Source organism: Lampris incognitus, chromosome 6, assembly GCF_029633865.1.
Source record: "Lampris incognitus isolate fLamInc1 chromosome 6, fLamInc1.hap2, whole genome shotgun sequence".
Classification (NCBI taxonomy): domain Eukaryota; kingdom Metazoa; phylum Chordata; class Actinopteri; order Lampriformes; family Lampridae; genus Lampris; species Lampris incognitus.
In genome coordinates, this window is record NC_079216.1 from 13,311,831 (window position 1) to 13,317,776 (window position 5,946).

Here is a 5,946-nt window from a genome sequence, read left to right on the forward strand (position 1 = left end):
GGTGCATAGGTTCTACGTCCTGCTCCACCAGCATCCTCTGTTAGTGCGGGCCTGTCCCTGTTTTCAATATTGGGCAAGTCACTGTCGCTAACGTTTGGATGCACATCATTAACACATTCTGTTTCTGTGCCACAATTTCTCATATCTGAATAACCTTCCTCAGGTCCTTCACCGTCACTCTCATCTGTGGGTGCTGTCACAGGTAAACTAACACTTTCTGCTGCAAGAGGCAGGTTAGGTACTTGCACAAGCCGGCGAGGGATGACTTCCTCAACAATAACAAAATCAGCCTCAGGTGACTCAGGCTCATCCTCAGCTACAGGCTGTGTAGTGGTCTGTAACCTAGTTCTAGTTCTTGGTTTGGGAACTGGTTTCGCACAAGGTCGCAACTCTGACCTATGAACTCTTTTAATGGGACCTCCCTCAAAAGGTTCAACAGTGTGTGTGGTACCCTGGATGTCAACTACCTTGTAGACTGTTGAGGTCCATGTGTCCTGAATCTTATGTCTACCTGGGGGTCTGTGACGTAGGAAAACCAACTGACCAATGTCCACAGGAGGACAATACACCTTCTCATTTTGCAGTGAGATCCTCTCAGCTGCCTTCTGCTCTGAGTACTCTCTGGCTCTCTCATGTGCCTGTCGGAGTCTCTCCTGATGAACAGACAACCAATCCTGTTTCCTGTCTGACACACACTCACGCCCTAATAAAGCATCTACTGGGAGATGTGGCTGTACCCCGAAAAGCAAATAATAAGGCGAGTACCCTGTGGTGGAATGAGGAGTGACATTATAGGCATATACTACTTCAGACAGATGCTCTGGCCAACGCTTTTTTTTCTCTGGTGGGAGTGTCCTTAACAAGTCATGGAGTGTGCGATTGTATCTTTCACACTGACCGTTTCCCTGTGGCCTGTAGGGAGTTGTCCGTGTCTTTTTAACCCCATAGAGTTTGCACAGCTCTGCTATAATTTCACTCTCGAAATTTCGACCTTGGTCTGAGTGCAGTCTCTCTGGGACCCCATATTTCATGAACCACTCCCTGAGCAAAACTTTAGCTGTAGTGTCAGCCTTCTGGTCTTTGGTAGCATACGCTTGTGTGAACTTTGTAAACACATCGGTCACAACAAGGACATTTTCACGGCCATCTGAAGCTGCCTCCAACACTGTAAAATCAACAGCCACCACTTCTAGAGGTCGGGAGGCCAGGAATGCCTGAACTGGAGCATGGATTTTTGGCTGAGGCATCTTGGTCAAAATGCACCGCTCGCAGTTTTTAACCCAGCTTTCAACATCCTCGCATAGCCCTACCCAAAAACACCTCCCTCTTAGCAAGTTTACAGTGCGCTCTATGCCCTGATGTCCCATGTTGTTATGTACATTTTCTAGAACTTGGTCCCTCAAACAACTAGGCACAAGTAACTGCCACACTTCTCCATGACGTGGGTCTGTGATAACCCTGTACAACAACCCTTCTCGTTGTTGTATGCATCTCCATTGTTTCAACAATCTTTTCACTTGACTAGACAGGGCTGCTCTCTCTCTGGGACATGGCCTCCTCCCCCGATCCCAAAATGCCCTAAACTCTTTTAGGGTGGGGTCACCGGCCTGAAAACCTACCAGCTCCTCTCTGGTATAACCTGGCAGTGTGGGGGTGTTGCCCTGTTTAGTACCTGTCTCACCAGACCTCGACTCCCCAGCACGGATCTGTCTCACTTTGTAACCCTCCAGACCTCTAGAGACAAGACCAGGATCCAGAACTGTTCCTCGCTCAATCAGGTTACACACAGTGATACAGTCGTCAAAATCCGAGTCAGGGTCTGTTTCAGGCTCCCCTGCAAACTCCTGCCTAGAGAGAGCATCTGCGGCGGCATTACTGCAACCAGGACGGTACTTAACCTCGAAATCAAAAACAGACAGTTGCGCTACCCACCTCTGCTCTATAGCACCTAACTTGGCTGTCTTGAGGTGGCAGAGGGGATTGTTATCAGTCAGGACAACAAACTTTGAACCAAGCAAGTAACCCCTGAATTTTTCAGCAACTGCCCATTTTAAGGCAAGCAACTCCAACTTCATGCTACTATAATTTCGGTCATTCTTCTCAGCCTGGCGTAGTCTGCGGCTAGCATATGCTAGGACACGTCTGGTGTCACCTTGCTGCTGACACAATACAGCGCCTAATCCATGCTGACTAGCATCTGTCTCAACTACAAATGGTTGTGTGAAATCGGCAAAACCCAAAATGGGAGCAGAGGTAAGTTTTTCCTTTAACTGCTCAAAGGAAGAGTCACACTCTGGTGTCCACATATTACAAAACTGGTGACCTACTTTCCCTGTTTTTTTCACACCTGAACATTTGTTGACTAGGTCATGCAGTGGCCCGGCAATCTGTGAGAAGCCTCGAATGAATCTCCTGTAGTAACTACAGAAACCCAAGAACGACTGCAGCTCTTTGGCAGTGGTTGGGACCTTCCAGTTCTTAACAGCAGAGACCTTGGAGGGGTCAGTTCCTATACCTTCTGCTGACACCTGATGACCCAAAAACTTTACTGACTGTTGTAGAAAAGCACACTTCTGCAACTTCACCTTAAGGCCCGTCTCTGCCAGTCTCTTAAACACAGTCTCAAGTCTCTCCAAATGCTGCTCAAATGTCTCTGAAAAAACCAAGATGTCATCTAGGTAGACCAGGAGTATCTGAAAAATGAGATCATTCATAGTAACTTGCATAAGTCTCTGAAATGTAGCTGGACCGTTACAAACACCAAAAGGCATTCTCACGTACTCATACAGACCAAACGGTGTAGTAAATGCAGTCTTAGTCCGATCCCTCTCATGCATAGCTACCTGGTGGTATCCGCTCGCCAGATCTATGGTCGAAAAGAACTTTGCCCCTCTCAGCGCATCAAAACTCTCATCAATTCTCGGGAGCGGGAATGCATCACGTCTTGTCTTTGAGTTGAGTTTCCTGTAATCAACACATAGCCTCAGACTACCATCTGCCTTTCTCACTAGTACTATGGGCGAAGCATAAGCACTAGAGCTTTCTTGAATGACCCCTTTTTTAAGCAGCTTGCCAATATGTTCCCTGACTTCACTGTACTGTGTGGGTGGGATTCGTCTGTATGGCTGTGTTACAGGTATGTCATCTGTCAGATGGATCTCATGTTGTACTTTGTCAGTGTGGCCTAGATCTTCATCTTCTGTTGCAAACACAAAAGAGTACTTCTCCAGTAACAAAGTCAGCTGTGCTTGCTGTTCTGGGCTACCACAAAAATTGAGCTTGCCGAGAATTTCCTGCACATCTGTCGGTGTTTCGGGGTGTTCACTGATACTCACTTGTTCAGTGTCCGCTGAGATTCTCTGGAACTGTACCTCACAAAGCTCATCACTTTTCACACAGTCTACCTGAGTCAAAACCCCTAGCCTAGTCCGTGGCCCTAGCCAGATATCTTCATCAGACATGTTCATGACTCGGACTGGAAAAATGTGATTGCCCGATGAAACCAAAGTAGGCACAACAACCAAACCTCCAGGAACGGGGACACCCACAGACTCCAGCAACAAAAAAGAACCATCCTCACTCACGGTCCTGAGTCCCCTGGCCATAACTGTAGCAGCAGATGAAGCAGGTACATGGACTACATCCTTACCAGCTACCCTAGCGAAAGAGAGTCTGTCTGTTGCATGTACTGCATGAAGATGATTAAAAGCCTCTCTCCAGTTTGAGTCAAACCTCTCCTGCAGTGTGGTGTCAAACTCAGTGTGTACTAGCTCTCTGCATTTTTTGACAATGTTCATCCCTATTAGACCTGGAACAGAGGAAGAGTGTTCAGAATCTTTAACTATCAGAAAACCTCGCTCTGGGATAGTCAGACCCATGGCTTCTACATCAAGCTCCACATAGCCCATATAGGGTATGTCTAATCCATTAGCTGCAGTGATCTTTAACCACTCAAATGCCGGGTGAATGTCTTCACCTTTCACTGACAGGTGTTCCCTGAAAAAACTCTCAGAAATTGTACTGACCTGGCTACCAGTGTCAAGTAAGCAGGACACTGTAACACCTCGTAGTTTCACCTCAACAGTTTTACATTCTCCGACTGCACGCTCTAAGATCCTGCTTCTGTCTGGAGTCTCTTTTGGTGAGCCAGCTTCCTCCCCTCGAGTTGTGTGGCTCATGACAACTGAGGGTGCGAGTTTTCCTGCACTACATAAGAACTAGGTGTTGCGTCCCCTTGACCCCCTCTGGCCTGTGAGCATTTTCTTGCAATGTGACCTATGCCTCTACACTTGAAACAGATAGGCTGACCATCTGGTGTGAACTTTGGCTGGGGTCTAGGTCGTGGCTTGGGCTCTAGGAATGTCTGTTGAGTGCTGCGCTTACTCAGTTCACCTACAGCAAAGGCTAGATCAGCGAGTGTTTTGCCTAACTCTGCTAGCTGTTTTTCTTGATGGGCTACTGCTCTCCAAACATCATTTAATGCAATACCTTGGTCATTGTTTGTTTTAATAATAGAGCACTGGGTTTCCGGAACCTCTAATGTAACTTGGTTGCTCTTTATGACCCTGGGACGATGAGACCTGCTGTCCTCCATCTCCCACAGGAGGGCCTCGTTCCTCACATCTAGAAGACTGCTCTCTGGTTTGTCCCTAACCATTTTCCTGAGTTCACGCCTGAGTGCTGCTTCTCTTAAACCCTCAATAAACCGGTCTCTGAGCACAGTTTTCTCATTAGGTATTACATCTGTGGACTGTTTCACTACAGAGCTCAAAATCTGGGATAGTGCATGGGAGTAGTCACGGAGGTCTTCTCCATCAGTTTGGTTACGGTTGTAAAAGGTCTGCAAAAGCTGTGTGGAACTGCGCTTTTCCCCAAATGCATTGCTCAGGTAAGAGTATAAATCACTGGGCCCCACTGACTGACCCCTCATGCATAGTCGCACCTCTTCCAATGCAGGGCCATGCAATAGAGATAGTATATAGTCACATTGTTCCTCTGTTGTTTGCTCTCTGTATCTTAAAACCCTTTCAACCTCTTCAATAAACTCTTCGACAGATCTCCTGTCTGTACCACACTCCCCACTAAATGCTTGGATCTGGCGTTCTCTTGGAACGTAGATGTATGAACGTGTGGGTGCACTGTTATCACTTGCTCTCTGAGCCCTTGCTTCACCATTTAACCTGGTGAGCTCATCTCGCAGTCTGGCAAGCTCTTGCATGGTGGTCTGCATTTCTTTTGTAGCACCTTCACCTATACCCATTATGCCACCTGAGGTGTGGCCATTATCATTACGTGAACTCCCTTCATCACCAGAATCACTAGACATAATGATATATTAATCTTTACTCAGTCCAGTATAAATGAGGATATTTAGTTCAAAACCTGGTTCAAGGATACTACAAGGACAGTCTTTAACTTGGAGCCTTGCTGGATCTTGGTCTTTGTAGCTGAAGTTAGCGCTGGAGTCCTCTGCGCTGGTACGGCTGAGTCGTGTGAAACAGGAAGCACCAGAACCTCTTAGATGCCCTCACGTCGTCTCTCGCTGGTCACCACCTCCACAGCAGGATGGCTTCAGACTCAACACCAACGGACGTCACCAGCAATCTTCACCACTGCCGTATTTTTTTTTTTTTAAGTAAAAATAAGCCACTCTGTTGCCAATTTTAAAAAAAATGTTTTAGCTACACCCCACTCCTGGTACCAAAATTATGTAGCCCGTGGAATTAGATACCACACAGGACACAATTACTTCCGGGGTTCTTGTAGCTTTAATTTTATTGTTTGAACCTTCGAATGCAGATCGTTTTACTGAGTGCATACATTCCTGTGTCTTTCGAGCAAACAGCTCATAAATGTTCACAGATGTGGCAAGTTTAACAGAAAAGATTTTAAAAAGGGAAATAATAAATACAAAATACGGTGCAAAATACGGCAGTGGACTATGTA